This window comes from Marmota flaviventris, chromosome 6 (genome assembly GCF_047511675.1).
Source record: "Marmota flaviventris isolate mMarFla1 chromosome 6, mMarFla1.hap1, whole genome shotgun sequence".
NCBI classification, from domain to species: Eukaryota; Metazoa; Chordata; class Mammalia; order Rodentia; family Sciuridae; genus Marmota; species Marmota flaviventris.
In genome coordinates this window covers 111,833,742-111,853,340 of record NC_092503.1, presented here as the reverse complement: position 1 = coordinate 111,853,340, position 19,599 = coordinate 111,833,742, and the positions used below count along the sequence as shown (strand labels likewise).

The 19,599-nt window shown below is 48.8% G+C and overlaps 1 protein-coding gene across 3 annotated transcripts in view; it reads right to left on the bottom strand.

Moving 5' to 3' along the window:
• Positions 1-19,098, bottom strand: part of Ccnd3 (cyclin D3) — a 90,055-nt gene extending 70,957 nt beyond the window's left edge. For 2 of the 3 annotated variants that reach the window (XM_071613414.1, XM_027950410.3), the window contains exon 1: positions 18,822-19,098. The gene's annotated coding sequence lies outside the window, so the exon portion shown is untranslated. The remainder of the gene's footprint in view (positions 1-18,821) is intronic. The other variant, XM_027950406.3, reaches the window with a different exon arrangement.
• Positions 19,099-19,599: the final 501 nt, after the last annotated feature.

The following is a 19,599-nucleotide window of genomic DNA, read 5'->3' as shown; positions in this document are numbered from 1 at the left end:
TAAAATTTTGAGACAGGGTCTCATTAAGTTGCTTAGGGCCTTGCTCAGTTGCTGAAGCTGGCCTCAAACTTGCAATCCTCCTGCCTAGGGATTACAGGTGTGCACCACCACGCCCAGCACAAGTCAACAATATGTTTTAAATAATGTGCCTAAAGAAAAACATACAAAAAGCAAGGTTATGTTTTGATCGCGTGATGACAACACAGTGACATATGGCTCACAGGACCCTATACCTGTTCTTCCCCAGGAGCAATGAATGGTTCAGGCTCCACTACCTCGGTGATCACGCTGACTACATAGAACTTAACTACTGCCAATAATGGCAACGGACTGTATTTGAATATTATAATAGCTTGGGGACCCACATCTTTGGGTACCTGTGATTGCACATCTGCACATATTCATCCAGCCGATGCCCACCATCTACTGAACACCTGCTGGATATAAAGTCCAACACTGAAAATCAAATTCGAGATGCAGACAGGTCCCAGGTCCTCCTCCTCACCATTTTATTGCAGAAATGGGGTAGGTGACTCTGAAGGCTTTTACTTATTTATTTAGTCTGGATCCCTGGGCTTATATATCAGTGTTGGGGCATGAAACTTTTATTAATGTTTTCGTTACAATGGCACAACCTTGTAGCATGATAACAGCTGAAGACTCACATAACACTTGCACCCTTTCCTGAGAGCTATATGTGCCTGAAGCTTCCTAACCACTCATGGACTTCTCCTAACAGCCCTGTAAGGGAGACACTATTATTATCCCTACTTTACAGATCAAGGCACCGAGGCATAGGGAAGCAGAGAGGTTAAGAACTCACTGGATCATACAATGAGTCCGTAGCAGAGAGAGGGGTTGAGGGGGCCCTTCTCCTAAGCCACGCCAAGGGCATTCAGCATCAAAGAGCATAAAGTAAACCAGGCGCAGTGGCGCACGCCTGTAATCCCAGCAGCTAGAGAGGCTGAGACGGGAGGATCACAAGTTCAAAGCCAGCCTCAGCAATGGTGAGGTGCTAAGCAACTCAGTGAGACCCTGTCTCTAAATAAAATGCAAAATAGAGCTGGGGATGTGGCTCAATGGTTGAGTGCCCCTGAGTTCAATCCCTGGTAACCCCCCCCACCAAAAAAAAGAGCATAAAGTACACTGGAAGCCATTTAGGATCCCAGGCAGGAAGCAGGTAGGGCCTGAAGGAGGCCACCCCTCAGGGAAGCAAGGGAGGATTGTGTGGGAGGGGCCGAGGCATGCCGGTAACCACAGGTCTGCAATATGTTGTGAGAGGTTTAAATAGGGAGCTGGGCAGCTCTGAGAGGCAAGGACATAGGGCCTGTCCTCCATTGAAGCCAAGAGAGGCCCAGAAAGAGCAGAGAGTAGCCGTAGAAGTGAAGGCCTTGCAGAATCCTCACACGGATTTCCACCTCCTATACCACCTCTTTCCTGGTACACAGAAATGCAGTTAGTTAACTGGGGTCATGGGAATTAGGGACCACACCCAACCTGGGACATCAGGGGGACAGCTGGGGCTGGGTGAGGAGGTGGAAGAGGGCATAGGAGGTCGCAAAACTTGCCATGAGAAAAACCTGCTGTAAGAGACGTGAGACCACAGCTCCAGTGCCCCTCCACACCCTGCTCACTGTGCCCCCTGTCCCCAAGATGGCAGGTATCCTGCTCCAAGCCAAAGGCCTGCTATGTATTTTCCTGGGATCCCTGCAGTCCTTTCCAGCTCAGATCCACAAGGGTGGCTCTCTCAGAACTGATGCAGCCTGCTGTGCCCTCTCCAGGGGGGCAGAAGGTGACCAGGGAAAACTGAGGGCTTCAAGCTCTATGCAATAAGGGACCAAGCCTGCCCTGCTCTCCCCCAGCCCCATGCAAGGTCTTCAGTAAACAGACACCCTGCGGATGAATAAATAAGCGAATGAATGACTTGGCGCTGGACCCAGAAGACGCCTGTCGTCATCTTGCCACACAGAGATTCCCATGCAAAGAAGAGAGGCGTTTTTCTTCTTTTTGACCCACTCACCCTTCCTTCCTCAAAGCAGACCCTCTGAGGCTTGGAAGTCTTCATCTCTGTCTCAATCTCTCAGGGCCTCCTTCTCCTGATGCCCCAAGTGCCTACATTTGACCTTCCTGGTGCTCCAGAGAGGCGTGGAGACCTAACCCTCCCCTACCATCAGAGAACAGCAAGGCCTCCCCAAAGCGGCAAATATGGTACTCCTCAGTGGTCCTCGCCCTGCTCTCGCAGCGGGCCTGGGACAAGAGCTGCATGATGACCTGTTAGGGATCTCTCCTGAGGGCAATGGAGAGTCAAACCCACCATCTGTGACAAGAAAGGAAGGAGATGGGGGACGGTATTATCCAAGAGGGCTCTGGCCTCTCTGCCCTGGGCTTCTCCTAGAAAGAAGTCCACCTGAGAATATTCTCCCAGCAGAGGTTACCCATAGAAAGTGTCCTCATCCACATGACATGGGCTCCCTGCTCCTCCACATCTAGATTCCATGGCAAGACTATCAACTGGCCCCCCACCCACAATCCACTACCATCTTATACCTGTTTTACTAGAAGCCTCAGAATGTAGGGTCCCTAAACTCCCCGGCAGCTGAGGCTGGCAGGTACTGAACATCTGGCCAAAGGAATACATGATCTGTTAATTTTTAGGTCATGTCCTGAAGAGGAAGGCACACCGCCTCTTCCTCCTCCCTTCTCTCTTCCCACAGGCAGGACGATGGCCCCAGGAGACACAGCAGCATGCCATTTTCCATGCCCCAGGGCGTGGAGGAGCAATGTCACAGGGGAAGCCTGGCTCCTGGCACTGCCGAGGGGTCAGATCATCTGCCCAGACTTGTATGTAGGAAATTTCCATTTTGTTTAGCTGCTAACCTCGGGGTCTGTGTTATAGCTGCTCAATCTCCCCTAATGCCTACCCCAGTCCTTTTAAAAAATGTTTTCTTCCTTCATTTCCCACAGTACAGGGGGTTAGACCCAGAGCCGCCTCTACTACTGAGCAGCACCCACAGCCCTCTGTCCGTTCTTTGGTGCCAAGATGTTGACGGTAAATTGGTGTGTAGAGGGGCCTTCCTCTTCACCCATGTCCCCAGTCCTTCAGTTCCCTACCTTCCCACACCAGCAGGTCTGCTTCCCAAGAGTCAGAGAGTACTTTCCAGATGGAGAGACACCACTCCAGCTAATATCAAATTGAAGCCAAAGGTGAATCTCTCCCTCCCTTAGAATAGGCAATTCATTCTTTCCTCAAATTGACTATTTCTCAAACCATTTATGTCCTTTTTGAGAAAAGGCTCCCTTCATGCTCAAGGAACTATTGCATTTGTCAGGCCAACCCAGTCCTATAGAGGACGAGGTGAGGAGGCAAAGAACAGGTGGGTTTCAGTTCTGAGCCCAAGATTCCTCTCACTAGCCATGTGACCTTGGGCAAATCTCTTGGCCTCTCTAAGCCTCAGTTCCCTCCTTTATAAAACAGAGGTATTAGTAACTGTTTACAGGTTGGTGGAGAGAATTCAAGATGACTCTCCTGCCAGGCACATAGTAGGTGGTCATTAAACCCCAGCGGTTCTTACTATGGAGATAAGTATGGGAAGGCTGAGGACACAGCTGGAAAAGAGACCTGAATGAGCATCTTGCAGGATGCCTGGGAAGAGGGCAGGGGAGAAAACTGGGGAGAGGAAACTGTGGCCACAGAAAGGAAGAGAGAGGCAGAGCTGAGGTGACATCAGGGGAGGGAAAAGGAGGGGACGGGAGGGCTCAGCGGTGCCCACACTGAGTACAAGGGTGGAGGACACAGCTGTGGTGTCTATCAGCTGCCCGCAGCTCACACAATCCCTGTGCCCATCTCACTTTTGTCACCACCCTGGCACTTCTGCCCTTGTCAGCCGCCCTCACCACCATGACTACTGCTGCCACACTGTCAGCTGCTATCTCTTGCCTCATCTTCCTTCCTGGCCCTGAGAGAGCAGAAGGGGCTGGGGAGCAGCTGCCCTCCCCAGCAACATCACTGCTCCTGGAGGCTGGAGCTGCCTGGGTGGTGTGTGGGAGCCCGGGCTTTGGAGTCAGGCTGGCTTCTGTCCCTAGCTCTAGCACGGAAGAGCTGGTGACCTAATCAACTTAGATGACTGTCTGAAGCTTCCGTTTCCTCGTCTACACAAGAGGAATAATAGGGCTGCCAGGAAGAGGGAATGGGACGGTGCGTGCTAAGCACCTAGCAGCGCATGGCCTACAGCAAGTGTTCAATAAATGTGTTATCATCAGGGCTGTCTTCACAGCTGCAGACCTGGGCCATCTCACAAGGTCCCAGGCACAGAAGGGTCCCACACTTGGTTTAATGCTCTGTCATTACCATCTTCTTAGTAATTTTTGAACAAGTAGTTCAGCAAGTTAGGTCGCTGTTCCTGGCCATCATAACACAGTTATCAGGTGTGCTGATCTCGGGGTGACGACACAGTGAGGGCATGTCCTGCAGACTGTTGGAGATGTGGGATATTAGAGGGCCTTGGGGGCCTCATTTAAGTACAGTGATGTGGGACCAAGCTTGGATGCTAGCAGATAGACACCAAGAATTAGTGGCACCACCCACACCCTTGGCAATGGGGGGTGCCTCCTTCTTTCAACAATCCTACCACCAAGAGCAAAGGTGCCTGATACACTTCAGGCAAATACCCGTCCTCTTGCTCCCTGGATTTGACTTCCTGTATACCCAGGCCACAGGCCACGTGCAAGCTCAGGAAAAAAAGAAGTCATGTCCATGGAGTCCCTACGTCCTCAGGATGTGGAGTCACTCCATGGTGGACCCAGTCCTACCCCAAGCCCCTTAGTGCACGGGTCCAGCTGAGGCTTGCTGCTTAGATGGGAACTGGGGAGAAGGTAGCTCAGAAGAAGGGGTTTGATCACTACTTGTGGTAGCTTCAGGGACCAGCCCAGCCCTAGGACATGGAGAATTCTACTCCTTCTAAGACTTTAAACCACAGGTTAGTACATGTAGAAAGTAGTCAGGGGCATTGCCATGAGTCCTCAGGAGATGGGGAGCTTTGCAGGGGTCCCTGGAGTTAGGGTACTCTTAGACACTATGCTGAGCAATGAGTTCCCATAAGCCACCTCAGGCGGCATATCTTGGGCCTGCTGTCTCCTCTCCTAGAGTGAATTCCTGGAGGTCAGGGCCCACCCACAGTGAACTGACCAGCTGTTTTCAGACCCAACCTCTACCCATGTCCCAGGTCCTGCCTTGACTTCCCCAGACTCGCCATGACAGCCTGGCTGTCCTCTGTTCCCAGGACTTCTTAAGTGGCTCATGGAAGAGTCTGAGGGTGGCCTGTCCTGGTAGGTGGAGGCTGGCCCTGGAAGAGGCCCCTCTCCATCCACCTCCGGCCACCTGTCCTGACTACTCACGCTCAGACAGCTGGAGAACAGAGGCCCCAGAGTCTCTGTTAAGGGGGGTGGGGGTGGGGGCGAAGGCTGCTCTAAGGGAACGGCGCCAAGGCCGGAGGGGAGGCCCCTCTGGCTGATGGGGATGCTGAGCGAGCATGTCCGGGGGTGGGGTGGACTTGTGAGAAGTGGGAATTGGGGTGGGATCAGAGAACATTGGAATGTGGAGCTCATTCTCCTGGGGGCACAGCTGTTTATTTTGATCTCCCCCGTCAGCTGCCACATGTTTCTTATCTTGGGGCTCAATCCAGGCTCCACCTCCTTCTCTGTTGCTGTGCTAGGCAGGCAGACACTGTAGGATACAGCCTTGCTTCCTGCTTGCACGGCCAGGCCCTCGTCTCCCACTCAGGGCTAAAAGGGACAAGGAGACCAAAGACGTCAAGGAGAAAGGCCGGCCCCACTTCGCACGTACTCTGTGCTCGTCCATGGGTCACAGGGGCTTGCAAGTCCTCTGCTCCTCTCCTGACTCCACCTGAAAGGCAGCTGTGACCTTTCAGTCCACACCAGGCTCTGGCTGAGGGCCTTACTGGACCTCTCACTTCCAACTTTGTATTGGGCATCTGCTGCCTCCAATAAGATGCCACCAAAGTAATGAGACTCATTTTCTATAGACTCATAAAGACACGACTCGGGATGTGTTTTCTGTTCTTCATGTTACTGCAGAACTGGAACATGTCATAAAAGGGGAGAAAAGCAGGGGAAAATATCTGCCTTAGATCTACCAGCCCCCCAAAACCACTGTCAACATTTTGATATATTTCCTTCCAGTCTTATGTGTTATATAAAATATATAGTTGTAAATATACTCTATGTACAATTTTGCATCCCGATTTTCCCCATAACATCACCACAGGAGTAATTTTCATGTTCCCACATATTTGTGCAACAGACTTTTATTTTTGAGACAGGGTACCATTGTGTTGCTCTGGCTGTTCTCAAATGCCTGGGCTCAAACGATCTTCTGCCTTGGCCCCTGAGTAGGACTTCTAAAGGTGCATGCCATCAAACCAGATCTGCAACCAACATTTTTAACGGCAAATAGTCCATTCAATAGATACACTGCAATTTGTTTGTCTGTTGTGAGACACTACATTGTTCCAGTGGATGCACTGTTTTCCGCATGTAGAATCCCTTAGTGGAATTACCAAGGCAAGGGTCAGGATGTTTTGGAGGCACTGGATTTTAATATCCATGGCTGCTCTGCTTTCTGAAGGTAGAATTTACCTAGAGAAGCCAGGTGCGGTGGTGCATGCTTATAATCCCAGCAGTTTAGGAGGCTGAGACAGGAGGATAGCAAGTTCAAAGCCAGCCTCAGCAATTTAGCAAGGCCCTAAGCAACTTAGCAAGATCCTGTCTCTAAATAAAAAATAAAATGGAGTGGGGATCTGACTCAGTGATTAAGTGGTCCTGAGTTCAATTTCTAGTAGCAAAAAAAAAAACCAGAAAATAATTTACCCAGAGAATAAAGAAGGCCACTGGCAAGACACAAACATGCCCATTCAGACTCAACAGTTTGTAACTCAACACCGCTCATGGTTAGACTTTTTTTATGTGCCTATGTCACACTGCTTGTTCCCCTCCCCAACAGTGCTTCCAAGTTCCCTCTCCCCTCCTATAAACTCAGGAGTCAGTTCCTGAACAGTGCCACAGATGCCCATCCATCCCTTCCAGGCCCAGCCGGGCAGAGGTGACTAGTCAGTTGCTCTCATCTCCCTCTAGTTCCCTCTTCCCAGCCTGGAGCACTTTCTGTTTCTGCCCATTTCCAAGCCTGGTTCTCCAGCCTTCCTGAAGGCTCCCTGAGTTCCCTATCTTCTCCCAATGAACTCCCTTTGCTTGATGCTGGGCAGTCCATTTCTGTTGCTAGCAGAACCCTGAGAATACAGATTCCTCCCCAACTTGGTGTTTTTCAAATTGCAAGTCAGAATGGGTTCCTGGCTTATGAAATCACCAAGCTAATCTTGACCAGCATGTTTTAAAAATGAAATAACAGGACAGAATTTTTTAAAAACATACCAAAAGTACATCCTCTGTAGCAACGTTAAGTATTGCTTAGTGACCCTTGTTCAGTTTATATATGCATACGGGCATATGTCTGCATGTGTGAAGATAAAATGGATTAAAATCAAAACATTTCTTTTTGAGAAGCATCACCTTAAGTGGACTTGAGTTACTTGAGACTAAAGAATAAAGCCAGGTCCCCTAATATATTTATATTCTCACCCAAACTTTTTTTTTTTTTTTTTTTTTTTTTTTGGTACTAGGGATTGAAGTCAGGGGCACTCAACCACTGAGCCACATTCCCAGCCCTCTTTTGTATTTTTTTTAGGGTCAGGGTCTCATTGAGTTGCTTAGCATCTCGCCATTGCTGAGGCTGACTTTGAACTCACAATCCTCCTGCCTCAGCTCCCCAAGCCTCCTGGATTACAGGAGTGCGCTACTATGCCCAGCAAAAAATATACTTTTTTTTTTGCCAGGAGAATAGTATATTTCAAGGTCCACCCTTGATTTCCCCTTGCCCTGTGGTTTAGTTAATCATACTCAGTGATTAAGACACATCTTTTCCTCCTGATTTTAGAATTTCCACTAATGGTACCAACATTCTGCCATGCTGAGAGACTCAGTGGTTGGTGGTCCTTGATTCTTCTCCTCTGTGCACTTACGGAGCACCTCGGGGCACTCGGCCTAGCAGGGGCGAAGGAATGCAAACAGCAGAGTACCACGCGTGCCTCAGACTTCATCACAGAAGCATGCACGGTGCCTCCCAGGGAAGGGCCGATGACTCTTCATACCTTCCTCAGGATTACTAAGTTCTGCTGCTTCTACCTTCAAAATATTTTGCCAAATCGCCCCCTTGTTTCCATTTCTACAGGCGTCACCTTAGTTTCAACCCTTTTCATAATTCTGTGTAGTCTCTCTCAGTTCTATTATTCTACTACTGCCCTGGGAATTGTCTTGAAATAGCTCTGATAATGCCACTTCTGTGCTCAAAAACCTTCAATGGCTTCTTTTTACCAACAAAATAAAGTTCAAACCCCCCCACTCAAGCTTCTTTACCACTGCTCCAAATGTTCATTCCACTTTCATATCCCACTAGGCCAGACCAACAAGGTTCCCCCTTTTCCAATGACATATCTGTCTGAGGCCAGATGTTCTTTATATGCATCAACCAGAACCATACAGTACATGAGACTGAAGTGAAAGCAACTATGATACTCCAGCTGTCTTCCATTAAATCAGGCATTTAAAGAGATTTGCAAAAATGTAAATCAAGGCCACACTTCTCATTAATTTTTTTTGTTTTGGAAAATAAAGTTATCGTTTTATTAAAAATATGATATTTATGTTAACATACACCAAATTTCTTATTTTTAAAGGAATTAAAAATATTTTTTAAATGTCTCAATTTTTTTTATTAGAAACTCAAAAGCCTGCAAAATCAAAATTCTTTGAGATCCTCAAAAAAAAAATTGAGGGGGGTACAAGGGATTGAACTCAGGGGCACTCGATCACTAAGCCACACCCCCAGCCCTATTTTGTATTTTATTAGAGACAGGGTCTCACTGAGTTGCTTAGTGCCTGGCCATTGCTGAGGCTGGCTTTGAACTTGGCAATCCTCCTGCCTCAGCCTCTCAAGCTGCTGGGATTACAGGCATGCGCCATCATACTTGGCTTCCTCAAAAATTTTTTAAAAGATGTTAAGTGTTCCGGAGACCAGAAAGTTTGAGAACTGCTGCATTAGACCTCACATGTCAGTTGAAGCAGACACCCTCTGTCCTCAAATGCCTGATTCTCTCTATTACTTTGCCTTCCTTTCTGCCCCACTGCATTGCTGGACTTTGTCAAACTATTAAAAAGAGTAAGAAGTGGTCATATAAAGAATTAAGGTTGTAAGCCAGGCATGGTGGCACATGCCTATAATCCCAGCGACTCAGGAAGCTGAGGCAGGGGGATCCCAAGTTCAAGACCAGCCTCAGTAACTTAGATCCTGTCTCAAAAGTAAAAATAATAAAATTGGCTGGAGGGCTAGAGTTGTAGCTCAGTGGTAGAGCGCTTGCCTGGCACATGTAGGTACTGGGTTCAATTCTCAGGACCACATATAAATAAAATAAAGGTATTATGTCCATCTATAACTAAAAATATATTTTTTAAATGGCTGGAGATATGGCTCAGTGGTTAAGTGTTCCCGGGCTAAATCTCTGGCATAAAAAAAATCAAATCATTGTTGTTACACAAACAATGATGACTGTAGAGCTAGCCACCAATTATTTTAGAAATAATAAGTAAAATCATAGAAAAAGAATAAGAAATAAGCCAAATAACTGTCAAAGAAATAAGAACAGAAAAAGGATTATTTCTGTAATATGGCTTTCAATGAAAAAGAACATTCACAAAAGTAAAAAGATACAAATTAAAACTGCTTTTAATTAAAACTTCCCCTGAACAATTTCTCATCCAATCCTCCCTTTTGGGGAGGCTGAGGATGTAGATCAGTGGTAGAATGCTTGCATAGCATGCCTTGGGTCCTGGATTCAATTCCCAGCACTGCAAAAACAAAAGACAATGAAAAAATCCTCCCCTTTTTTATTTCCTCAAATGGTACCTTTAAGAAGAAATTCCTGGCTAACCCACCCAAAAGTAACTGCTCCCTTCGTGAGATATCCATAGCACATTCTGGTGGCCCAGGCAGTCCATGGAAGCATGCGTACTGAATTCCTAAATTTGCACACTTAATGGACATAAATTTAATTGTAGGAAATGCCAGAAAACCACAGAAACCTGAACACTCTTCATATGATGGGTTTCCTTATCCCAAGCTCAACATAATGTTCAACCAAAGACTTGGTCATCTGTCCCAATGAAAACTGGCCATGCTGAAGATTCCTAGAGATGGGAGAGAAAGCCCAAACCACATACAGTTTTGTGAGCAGTTGGAGGAGACTTTAATACTGACTTTGAACCCAATACTTCATAAAATGTAATTCCACTATACAAGAAGAATGGACAAATGAATAACTCCAGGGCCCCTGGAACTTATACATGTTGTTGGATGACTATGCCAGATGGCGGAGCTCAAGAGTCCTACACCCATACAGTCCTCTCCTTGGGCAGGATATGTGGCATCCAGTCTGGGCAGGGCTGCTGCCCATTTCTGGGTGGTATAGCTGAAACCTCTGTCCTTCCCGAAAGGACAAGGTAAGCTGTTAGGCCCCAGGATTCAAATTAACCACCAGTTCCAGAGTTGTGCCCCTGGTTAGTACCCTGGTGCCACACCCCTGCCAAAGCCAAGTTTTAGGGAAGAGTAAGGAAAGGAAAATGAGCACTGAGGGGAAGGAAAATCTTATTTATACCTTCACTGCCGTTGGGCGGCTGTGGTCAGGCTGATTCATCCAGGGCTCCCCAGATAGGTCAGGGCCCCAGCCCCACCTAGCAAGCTCACATTCACCACCACCCACTCCTGCTTCCTGGGTCCCCTGCGACACCTGACCCACCTGCTGGTCCCACTTGCTCCTTCCCTTCCATCTTGCTTGACTTAGCAAATAGTCCTGAAGCCCTGGCCAGGAGCATTGGGGAATCCAGGATGCTCTGGGATTGCTGGGGCGGGGGGGAAGGGGAGGGACTCACATCAGTGGCAGCACACCTCCGGGCATATGTGCATGTCACTTGTGGAGGAAAGTCAAGGGGCCTGCCAGTCTGCTCCACTAGTCAAACTGTGTATAGGATAGTATCTCAACAGGAAACCTGGTGTCATCTCACACTCCCCCCAGTGGGTGGGTGCACACAGATGCATGCCATACATACACGTTACCTATGGAAAGTCTGTGTCAGGTCAGAGTTCTTCCAGCCACCAGGCTCTTAACACTGACCAGTTGTATGACCTTGGGCTTACTGAACCTTTGTGCCTCAGTTTCTTCATTTGTAAAATAAGGAAACCTCATAGGATTCTTATGAGGGGTTAAATGAGAAATGAGTTAGTAAATATAAGGACTGCCAGGCACGGTGGCTCATGCCTGTAATCTTAGTGGCTCACGAGGCTGAGGCAGGAGGATTGTGAGTTCAAAGACAGCCTCAGCAATAGCGAGGCGCTAAGCAACTCAGTAATTCCCTGTCTCTAAATAAAATACAAAATAGGGCTGGGGATGTGGCTCAGTGGTCAAGGGCCTCTGAGTTCAATCCCTGATACCCCCTCCCCCCGAAAAGGCCAAAAAATATAAGTATTATAAATTTATTTAAAACGGCAGAGACACATTCACAACACCTGTGCAAAGATCTGTTATAGTCATCAATTCTGCTGCCATGTGTTTGGGAAGAAACAGGGATTCAAAGAAAACTCCTGTTTCTTCCCAAACACATGTGAGAATAGATTCCCACAAAAAAAAACAAAAAACAAAAAAACACCAAAATATGACCCCCAGCACCCACATCAGAATAAAGGCAAGAAGAAGCAGGGAGAAAGAAAGACTTTCTCAGGATCACCCAGACACACTGAGCTCATGTCTAGTCACTATACAAAATTTTTAATTAGAACCCAAAATGCTGGGCCCAGGCGAAAACAGACTGCCTCCTCCCAGATCAAGGTCTGGCATCTGTCTGAGGCCCCTGCCCTGACTTCCTTTCAGTCAGTCTTAGAGGGAAAAATCAAGTCCATTCAAAGAAAAGATGGAGGCTGCCCCTGGGACCAGCACTCAGCTGAATGGAAGAGAGGAAGAAAGAGAAGCCCTGGAAAAATGTTCTAGTGCCTCACTATTGCTGAGGCTGTCTTTGAACTCACAATCCTCCTGCCTCAGCCTCGAGAGCCACTAGGATTACAGGCATGAGCCACCGTGCCTGGCAGTCCTTATATTTACTAACTCATTTCTCATTTAACCCCTCATAAGAATCCTATGAGGTTTTCTTATTTTACAAATGAAGATACTGAGGCACAAAGGTTCAGTAAGCCCAAGGTCATACAACTGGCCAGTGTTAAGAGCCTGGTGGCTGGGAGAACTCTGACCTGATGTAGACTTTCCGTAGGTAATGTACGCATGGCATGCATCTGTGTGCACCCACCCACTAGGGGTACACTCCCTGGCCTACACTCTTCCCCTGTACATCCAAAGTGTCTAACCCTGAAATTCTTCCCAATACGATGAAAATGGATTCCACATTTGAAGAGGCTCCAAGTTTGTGGGTTTTGTAGTAGACACTGCTTAGCAAAGAGGCGATGGAGCTGGGAGAAAGGACAAAGTGGCCTTGAATCTCAGGGGCCTGCTGCTGGGAGGAAACAACTTCCCCCTTTATCCCCCAAAGACAGCTTTGAGCTATCCGCTTGCCAGAGAAAAAGCCCTCCTCTGGGTGTAATTCACAGTGGATTCCGCTATGCCCCACACAGTGAGTGTCACAAACCAGGGCTAAAGAAAGATTCCATGAAGAACAGATGGACGCCTTCCTGGGGACAGGCAGAGGGGCCCCTGTACCCCATCCTCTCATCTCCTGGCCAGTCCTCTTCTCCTCCAGCTGGAGCTCAAGTTGGAGCTCAAGGTCCGCATCTGTCTGAGGCCCCTGCCCTGACTTCCTTTCCCAGAACTCAGGGAGCCCAGGGGAGGGGGCAGGGAGGAGCCTCAGGGAGGGAAGAGAACCAAGAACACGTGGGAGGGCGCCTTGGAGCAGAGAGCGCTGGGGCCAGGACTGGGAGTTTCTGGGACTGTCCCAACTTCAAGAATTCTGTCCAACTGTCTGACTATAGGCCAGAACTAGCGGCCAATTTTTTTATTTTAGGAGAAAGAGGGTAAAACGAAGCCCTAGGTGAGATGGTAAGGAAAGAAACCAGGGCTCCTTGGTTTTGAGTGGCCCCCAGGCCCACCCAAAGAGCACCATTTGGGAAATGATTATGATAATCACGACAGCACTGTCACCCATGAGGACTTCTGGCCTGCCAGGCACTCAGCAGGATTTGTATTATCTCCTAAGCCTAGTGCAGGTTACGCTCCGAAGCCTTGGACCCTAGTCTCTGTGTCACCACCCAAGCTTCAGTTTCCCCCTATGTAAAGGCATAACAATAACTGCCTGCCTTGCTGGGAACAGACTCTGTGGTAGAGCACTTACCTAATATTCTAACAGGCGCAAGGCTCTGGGTTGATCCCCAGGGGGAAAAAAAGCCTTCACTGGGGCTACTGTGAGGACACAAGGAGATATTTATCATATATTCAATTAACTATTATGAATCCTCACAATGACCAGGTGAGGGAGGAACTACAGATGAAGAAATTGCTTTGCACAGCCAGAGAGCAGACCAGTGATTTGTCTACAGAGCACAGGGTCTCCCTACCACTCCATCAGAGTACAAATTACTGATTATGTGCACAGACTTTATAGCCAAGTGGATGTAACTCCCAGTGTCTATGTTTGCTGGCCTGTAAAATGGGCACTGTGTCTCACAAGGCTGTTGGGGGATTCCTCCTGTTATGAAGCACTTAGAACTACTAATTATGACCTCTTTCTATGGGCCTGCCCTGCATGGCGCCCTCTGGCTACAGGGCTTGTAATGTACTCTCAGACCTTGCTCTTTCTGGGCTCTGTCTGCTCTGTACCTGCAGCACAATCACTCTGCCTTCCTAGGGGTCTGAGGGGCAGTAATCAGATCTCGGTCAACAAAAGAGGAACCCAACTCCATCCTCCCTCACCTTTCTAGACATATCCCCCCAGCCTTTTCTCTCTTACCTCAAGAGTGGCTGCTGGGGGAATTTTGACCAGGGTGGGAGAACTGGTCAGGCTGCAAAAGGCAAATAGTTTCAGAGGGGTGGGGCTTCTGAGGCCCCTACTAGAGATAACACAGTTGTCACATCCTCTGAAGACTATGAAAGGCCATTCCACATTAGGTATCCTGTTGTGCCCATAAGAACTACTGACCTTGCCCTCGGTTCCCACACACGGGTCCTTCTATCTCAAGGATAAAGGATGGTCAGAAAGTGGAAAGAGAAGGTGTGGGAGGGATCCCTGATCTGGGAAAGGGGAGTCTGTTCCAACAGCAGAAACCACACATTCTGGCCTGAACCCTAAAAGCACATTTTATGACAAACCTGTAGGTCAAAGTGGCTCTCTGGGCCCTGTTTACATGTAAGCAGCTGGAGGTGGGGTGGAGTCAGAGGTCCCAGGAAACCAGTTGGCGCTTCAAGGACCAGGTGGTGTTCTTCACCCAATCCAGTGCCCCTAGCCCCTGCAGCAACACCCTGGGCAACAGCTCCACCTGGTGGACAGACACAGCCTACCATAGGCCAGGAAATGTAGGAGCCAAGGAGTGACTGAAGTAGTGGGAAGGTCACAGTGGAGGTGTTGAGGGGCTCTGAGGTCTTCTTGCAGGCGGAAACCTCTCTCAGAGCCTGTGCTCTAGACTACCCTAAACAGGACTCACTTCTTCAAATGGAGATTAAGCAATTATGTGTTAAGAAAGTTCTTATGCTTTTAAGAAATCTGCTTCTATTAGTTCCTGCCCCGCCTCTTCCTCAGGGATCCCAGGGCAACCTTTCAAATAACTTCTTCCCATTGGCTTCATCATTCCAGAGTTTAACCTCAACCTTTCACCCACTGCCTCTTCTTTTCACCTGCCTAGGTTTGCTCACCTGTAAAATGGGCACTGTGTCTCACAAGGCTGTTGGGGGATTCCTCCTGTTATGAAGCACTTAGAACTACTAGTTATGACTCTTTCAATGGGCCTGCCCTGCATGGCGCCCTCTGGTTACAGGGCTTGTAACTGTACTCTCAGACCTTGCTCTTTTTTTCAGTGTATTCACTTTCGAAAAAACCCTTCCAGGGGCTGGGATGGTGGCTCAGGGGCTGGGATTGTGGCTCAGTAGATTGTGGTGGTAGAGAGCTCACCTCGCGCGGGCGGGACCCGGATTCAATCCTCAGCACCACATAAAAATAAAGGAGGCATTGTGTTGTGTCCATCTATCTACACTTAATAAATAAATAAATACTGAAAAAAGAAAACCCTTCTCATCCTACTCTAACCCTTTCTCTCCCCATACTAACAAAACACCTTTAGATCTCAACCTCCTGGGAGTTAATTCACCAACAGAAATCAGATACATCCATGCTCAAAATCTGAATTCTGCCACTTAGCTGAGTGACCTTGGGCAAGTCTCTTAGCCTGAGTTTGCAGTAAATTGGGTATGTAAATTGAGGACAGAAGTACTTATCACCTGGAATTATGATGACTACCAAGTGAGATAAAGCAGTAAACATTAGGACACCTCCTGGGAACATCATTCAGCTCCTAAGTGGCCATTATAGCCACATTCCTCTATATTTAAAGGTTGTACAGTGCTTTGGGGAAAAGAAGGTGAAGGGGCAGAAGGAGAAAAGGAGACTTTATGGAATGAGCCTTGACCAGGGGACATGGGTTTCCAATCCCCCTGCCCTCCTGCAGTAATGGGACAGGCATTGACAGCTTTTTAAAAGGCAGAGGATTTAAAAGTTAAATATCCTGTGGGTAAGATAAACACACCTTCTGCTCAGCAAGGAAAGGGAAACTTGGCAGGAGCCCCAGAACTTTCCCCACCCCCAGGCCTCTCTAAACTTCCTCTTGTGGTTTCTCAAGAGTACAACCTGTTCTTCACAGACAAGCTAGGGCCTGGGCAGGGGGCCTGGGGCACCCCACTCCAGAAGCAGGAGGAAGAGGGGGGTGGGCGGAGGAGCAGCCTAGGAGCCTGTAGAGTTATGAACTGTTGTGCTGCTTACCGGTTATCTGGTGCCCTGTTCCCTCCTTCTATGCTCAACCCCATGTCCCTCAACACACACCCCTCTTTCCAAGACATTGCAGGAGGAAGGACCTGCATTGGAAGCTCCCTAGACCTGTGCATAGTTTCAGCAAGGAGGTGGGAAAATGGTGGAATGCATGGACACTCTGCCCTGTGGTCAGGCTCACCTCATGAACACTGTAGTAGCCTCTCTGAAGGAACTAGAACAGAGACATAGCTTTGGATACAGCAGCCAAGGGGAAGAGAGGTGGTGAGCACCTGAAGATAGCTTCCACTCTTAGACCATCTCCTTACTCCACTACCTCGCGAGAATCGCTAGAATGTTCCTCTTCGAGTCTACAATGTGAGGGTCTCTGCTATTCTTTTTTTTTTGTACTCAGGTTGAACCCGAGGGCACTTTACCACTGAGCTAAATCACCAGTCCTTTTTATTTTGAGACAGGGCCTTGCTAAATTGTTGAGACTGGCCTGGAACTTGTGATCCTCCTGCCTTAGCCTCCTGAATGGCTGGGATTATAGGCAAGCACCACAATGCCCAGATATCTCTGCTAGTCTTAAAGATGCCCAACAAAACAAGTGTCTTGATTTTCCACATTCCCCAGATTCCAACACATGTTGAGAAGTTCTTTCATGTTCCTCTTGGTTAACTGCATGCCCTCTTCCTTTTGGTGAGTCTTACACAAAAGAAAATACATCACCTCACACTCCCCTCCCACAGCCACTGAGAAAGGATAGCAGCAACATGCAGTCCCCACAACCCTACTCCAAGTCTGCTGGGGTTCTCTGCAAACTGTACGTGAAAGGTGAACCCAAGTTTAGCTAACAGACTGCTGCTCACACTTATATACCATGTAAAACATCAGACCAGGTAGGACCATAGACTCCCTTGGAAGTCCCTAAGCTCCTGGCTCAAGAGCACATTCTTTGTGATTAGTCAAGGAGGTAGACTTTTTAAGAACAGGGCCTCCCAGGTCAAGTTAGTTGGTTTTTTGTATCTGTGTCACTGGTGATTGAACCCAGGACCTTGCATGTGATACGAAAGAGCGCTATCTCTGAGCTTCATCCCCAGCCCTTTTTATTTTATTTTGAGATAGGATCTTGCTAAGTTGCTCAGGCTGACTTTGAACTTGCAATACTCCTGCCTCAGCCTCCTGAGTCATTGGGATCACAGGAGTGCTCCACTGTACCCAGCCATAAATTTGGCTTAGATTCCAGTTCTATTTATTTCTTGTTCCCTCTTTAGGAAGATTACTTATCTCCTGTGCCACAGTGTCCACACCTATAACATGGAGACCATCATAGTGACTATTTCTCAGGGCTAACAGGAGATTTAAATGAGATGCTGCATCTAAACCACTTAGAAGAGCACCTGATAGTTCTGCATAACTTAGCTCACATTCCAAGCCCATGAGCAAAGGGAAACAGGAAGGAGAAGCAGTTAGGACCATGGTGATTGGTTATTCAACCCTTCTAGGGTTATCAGGGATGCTCTAAATTTAAATTCCAGGAGGTAAGCGCTCTGACTTGTTTACCATGATGTCTCCAACATCCAGACTGGGCAGAGAGTCTGGCCACAGCAAATAGTGTTAATAATAAGTTCAGAAATTGTGGTGCTATTCAAATTGTAAAGGATCCAGGAATGGAAGAGCAGAATCAGCAGGGACACAATGGGAGAGTTTCTTTCCACTCATGTCTGGTCCCAAAGGGAACTGAGGTAGTGGGCAAATGGCAAGAACTCCTTAGAGGAAACCATCCTGGAGTTCAGGATAGGGAATAGGTGCAAGGATGGTGGACCCTGCTAGTTGCACCCAACTGAGAGTTCCCGGGATCTTGGGAACCAGCCCAGAAACCTGCTTTTCCTTGAATTCATCCTGTTCAGTCCCACGTCTTCTTCAAACCTGACAGTGGGTGAAAGAGGGCAGCAATTGCTCCTAGTGTGTCCAAGTGCCTAACAAGACAGGATTCAGTCCATCCAGCTCAGAGGAATGAGTGTCCCCAAAGACTTTCCACAAAATTCTGTCTGGTGAACTAGTCATCCTCCAGAATCCAACTCAAATGTTGGGTTCTGGAGGATGACTAGTACCTATAGATGAACATCACTCCTGCCTTCGGCATCCCATGCAATACCAAGCACATAGCTGGTGCTCAACCAAGGAAAATGAATCATGCACAGCAGCAAATTTCTTATTCTTCTTGTCCACATGTGAAGAGAGACCGGGGAGGCTAAGACCATCACCTGCATAACCACCAAACACCACAGAAGGGAGGATGCTGAGGGGTCCCTCCTTGACCCTGGTTGGCCTCAACACCCACAGACTCCCTACCCATACTGGTCTGCCCCCCACCCCTATCACTGAGGAATAAAGTGAAGCCCCTGGACTTTCAAGTCAACTAGGAGGGAGGCAATGCAGGTGTGCACATATTTACAAGGCTCATGGAGGCTTCCCTGCCCTTCAACTCCCGGAAGAATAATGCATTAAAAGGGAAAGTGAGCTGAGCTTTGGTGGCCAGCAGGGAGGTGATGAGCACGAGGCGACCCCCTTAATCCACCCACTACTGACCCCCAACTCGGGGTCTCCAGCTTTGTCTTTGAGCAAAACCCCAGAGAAAGGGATAGATGTCCATCTATCCTGGCTTCTCCAGCCCCCAAGCCTACCTCTTTGGCAGGCGAGCCCCCCGGAGCACCGGAGCACCGACTGTTGGCTGCAGACTCTCTCTCTCCCGCCGCCCAGGCTTCTGTCTTTGGGGAGCGGGGGCTGTCGCAACCCCAATCGCGGGGAGGGGTATACGCCCTCCCCTGGGCGCCCCAAAAGAGCTAGTGTCCACCCCCGCAGGAGCGGCGTGTTTACAAAGTTCTCGCAGCGCCGCAGATCCCGAGTTTAAAGCTGGGCAGGAAGTGGGGAAGAGGGGGCGGGGGAGACAAAGGGGCTGGGTGCTCAGCTCCGCCAAGGCTGGGTCCCCCACACCCCTGGGCGCCGCGGGGCTGCTCATCCGGCGCCGCCCCCACCCCAGCCCCGCCACCCGCGACCTGCAGACCCCGCCCCAAGTGCCCTGAATTAGGGGACGGGCCGACCACAGCTCAGGTGTGGGCAGCAGGGCGGGCGCAGGCAGATTCAGCAGCTGCCTTCTTGGGGTTCGCAACTCCGGCGTGCGCTATCCAGGAAGTAAACAACAACAGCAGGCGTGATTTCTTAACTCTTTCTGCACGCCAAGCACCGTGACAACACTGTGATCTTATTTTCCCCTGCGGGGACGAGTAAGGTGCTTCGAGGTCCCTTCCTTCGAAGAACCCCCAGTGCACAGGGGCTGACAGGCGAGTGACAAAACCACCATCAGACGCGTGGACCTAACGCCCTGGAAGCGAGGCGGGAAAGGGACAAGGTTTCTCTGCTCGCCTCGCAATCACTAGCGGATGAATAGAGCGAGAGCGCAGC